The 3,757-nt window shown below is 37.8% G+C and overlaps 1 protein-coding gene across 2 annotated transcripts in view; it reads left to right on the top strand.

Annotated features, from left to right (window-relative positions):
* Positions 1-508: 508 nt before the first annotated feature.
* The window catches only part of LOC107695478 (transcription factor Dp-1-like), a 22,493-nt gene continuing 19,244 nt past the window's right edge, over positions 509-3,757 (top strand). Inside the window, exon 1 of one of the 2 annotated variants that reach the window (XM_016495403.1) lies at positions 509-597. The gene's annotated coding sequence lies outside the window, so the exon portion shown is untranslated. Of the gene's footprint in view, positions 598-1,789; positions 1,883-3,757 lie in introns of those variants that run through there. The other variant, XM_016495404.1, reaches the window with a different exon arrangement.

Genomic DNA, 3,757 nt, shown 5'->3' with positions numbered 1-3,757 from the left:
TTAACTGAGTATCATTTTTTGACATATTATCTGTACTTGAACTTAAGCACAATTTCAGTACATTTTACACCCCTGCCTAATAATGATACAAATAAATAGGATAACATTCATGTAACAGTGCAACGGGGAAGTGGTATTAATGCACATATATCGTTAGAAAGTGCTTTTAAAGTATTGATTAAACTTGCAAATACTGATAACAGCTATTATTATAGTTTTTGACTCTGTTGATCAAAATGTATTTGATACTTTATGGACATTAACCTTTTTATTAGTGAGCTTCTCTTTATTATTTACATATATTGCTACGCACGCTCCGCCCTCAGACGCATGGGGTAGGATCCTGTGAAATTAACCAATGAGAAAATGTCAACGAAGAAACTGTAGAGTCCCATCCAATCGGAATTCAGTATGGGCGTGGCTTTCGTATTACCCTCCTTCGACGTCATGCGCATTACTGTCCAATCAGATTTCCCGTGGCGTAGACACCGCCAAGCTCAGTTTTACAGACCCAGAGAGGGAGCAGTTTTTACTGTGTGCGCTCAATGCGCTGCTATTCATTCAACACTAGACAGTTGAAGGCGGATGCAACCGACCGTAAGTGAGACCTGGGGGGCGTTGAGTCCACGTAGACAGCTTTGACCGATGTTTTCTGTATTTATAATTCATCATTGCATAAAGGAGTTGTCATTTATCTGCGTTTGAAAATAAGATAATTTGGCATGGAATAAGTGCGCTTGCCAGCAAAACCGGCCAGTAACCTCAGCGTGTATCTGGAGGAAATTATACATAATGGATTCTATGATCGTTAGTATGTGAACCCTCAGTCCGGTTTAATTATCACTTATGTGAAATATTGAAACTGTCTGTCTCCAGTGGCTTGTGTTAGCCGACAAGCTAACCTAGTCAATTGCTTCTGTCAGTGCAGGGCAATGGGAAATCCTCAATGTTTTTTACTCGTTATTGGCCATTGCACGAAAAAGCACCGATATACAAAACCAGACGTGTAGAACACAATAGTAAGTAGATCCTAGATTGATTATATTAAAGCTGCTCGGATGACCTCGATTTGAGTGGAAGTTAGCTTACTAGCTCACCTGGTCGCTAGCCTAATAGCTTTACCATATTCGCTCTAAAGCGTTTTTGAAATACTTTTGCAGAACGAAACGGTTGTTGTTGTTAAATTTGCATAACCGTGAAGGGTATATTAACTAGATAATTATTAGTGTAGATCGTAATAAGGACCTGTCACTTCAGCTAGCAGGCTATTAAAGCATCATTGCATGATGGCTTTGCTTTGGCTTCCATGTAAAATGGCTGCCAGGCATTAAACCAAATCCATCCTGCTTGTTATATTAGTTCTGCTGAGTTAGTAAACAAGTATGTCTCATTCTGAACGATTATTTTCCATTTTTGAAGGACTGTCTGTCGTCTAAACTCATGCTGTGTTGAAGCCAATGGATTGTAACCCTCCAGCAGAATAGTGTTATGACTGTCAACTGAATATAACAGGTCGTTTCTATATACTGTAGATAGATAAATTGTAGAAACTCGTTCTAAAAGATGTCAGTAATTTAAATTATTTTCTTAAATCTTGCATGAGGATTTCACAGTATCCATGCGTCTTTTGTGTGCATGCTTATAACATCCGCATCCATTTTGGGTTTTATAAATGTGCTCTTATCTTACAATCAAACATCTCCCAAGTACAAACACGTTATAAAAGCATGATAATTCACTGCACATGGGATTTATTTTTCATATTATTTGATTTATCTTTGTTTCCTGTTTGATGGGCTTCAGACCTCCTCTTCCTCTGTCCTCTTGCTAACTGGCTATGCCAACAAAAACAGCACCTAAGAAGGCAAAGGGCTTCAGGACTGTAAGTTCAGAGGAAAGTTTACACACTTCGTTTCCAGATGGCCATTTAAGTCCGATCCGTTAGCAAAACGGTACGAGCACATGCACAATACTCGATCTGGTCGCATTTAAGCAGGAGGGACACGTTTTGATCACATTTAGAGCAGGGTCTCGGTGCAAAACCTGTTTGAAAGGCAGCTAGCTAACTGGGCTAACACGCTTTATTATAGTACATACGGTTCCGATTGTGCATTATATTTGATGCGGAAAATATAAACGAATAAAACGGATCTTCGTTTTGCTTTATGCGTTTATATGCTTTTTATAACATTGGTCATGAATATTTGCTATATTTAAGGGCCCATTGCTTTTGCAAAAAAAAGTTATTTAAACGACAGGAACTGTTGCATATGGATGACTTTCAGAAGATTGCATGCGGTTTTTGAGTGCACGAGTTAAAATTGGATGTTAAAGAGAGAAAGATTCGTCGAGGTCTTTGTCTGGTAATATAAGCTGCATGAGTGCTGGAAGCAAATCGGCGGGCCTCGTTTTCATCAATCTTGGGCTGTGTCTTAAAACCTAGTGAGCTACCTACCGAGACAGCATTTTAAAATAAGCAGACTTGGACCCCTTTATGTGAACTGGGTGACAAAGAACCAAGCTGTCTTTGTATTCACACTGTCCCTGGGCTTGAAAGTGGACTCAAGTCTCATTTTAGTTCACTTTACCTGTGACGGTGTCAGTCCATTTCCCATTCACACTAGCAAGAGTGCCGTTGTGCAGAATAACAGCATATGACCAGAATATCAGATTATATTTTTTCAGTGCTACAGCATGATTGCAAGTTTACTGAACTGTTGCATTAAAGCAACATCATACGAGTAATCAATATTGAGTAATTTGAGTTTTAGACCAAAAAAAAAGTAAGAAACCAAAGCATCGAGCGTTGTATGCAGGTGATCATCATCCCATAAAACATATAAATTTTTTTTGTATGTCTTAGAAAATGTATGTATTGAAACTTATATCATTTTGATATAAAATAGTGCTGTCAATCGATTTAAAAAATGTAACTAATTAATTGCATGTTTTTTCTGAAATTAATTGCGATTAATCTAATCTAACATTAAACTATTTAAATATATTTTATATTGCAATAATTTCACATTTAATCTTCAAATTAATGTAGAAACAACATAAAGACAGTATATTTTTAAGATTTGTTTAATGGCATCTTTTTTTATGACTGAAGGAGGCCAGTATCACTGACACCATGCATTACTGATGCCTATATGAAATTATTTTTTTTCCTAATATTTAACCATCGACTATAGCCATTCAACGACCAGTGTCATATTTAGCTACCTGTGCCCTTCAGCAAGTAGGAAATATACAGAAATTGAATAAAGTTATCAAACACTAAATTCTAAATTAAATATAGATGAATCCTTAAAGGGGTCATATGATGCGATTTCAATTTTTCCTTTCTCTTTGGAGTGTTACAAGCTCTTGGTGCATAAAGAAGATCTGTAAAGTTGCAAAGACTAAAGTCTCAAATCCAAAGAGATATTCTTTATAAAAGTTCAGAGTCAGCCACACCTACCTAAAACGGCTCGTTCTAACATGCCCCCACATATCTACCTCACTATGTGGGAAGATTTGCATAACGCCGCCCAAATGTTCACGCAAAGAAAGAAGGCGTAACTTTTAGTCTCACTGTAGTTTTGTTGACGCTGCAACCAATGTCGTGAAGACGCTGTGTGCTTCGTTGTGAAAGCGAAACTACTTTGTTTGGTCTTCCAAAAGAGGACGATATCCGCTTCGTCATGCCTAGAGCTGATCCGTGCTGGTCGCTGAGGAAATACAACAAATTTGCGCTGTGGATCACCGGATCGGC

This window comes from Sinocyclocheilus anshuiensis, unplaced genomic scaffold, assembly GCF_001515605.1.
Source record: "Sinocyclocheilus anshuiensis isolate Anshui unplaced genomic scaffold, SAMN03320099.WGS_v1.1 scaffold562, whole genome shotgun sequence".
NCBI classification, from domain to species: Eukaryota; Metazoa; Chordata; class Actinopteri; order Cypriniformes; family Cyprinidae; genus Sinocyclocheilus; species Sinocyclocheilus anshuiensis.
This window is presented reverse-complemented; position numbering and strand designations above follow the sequence as displayed.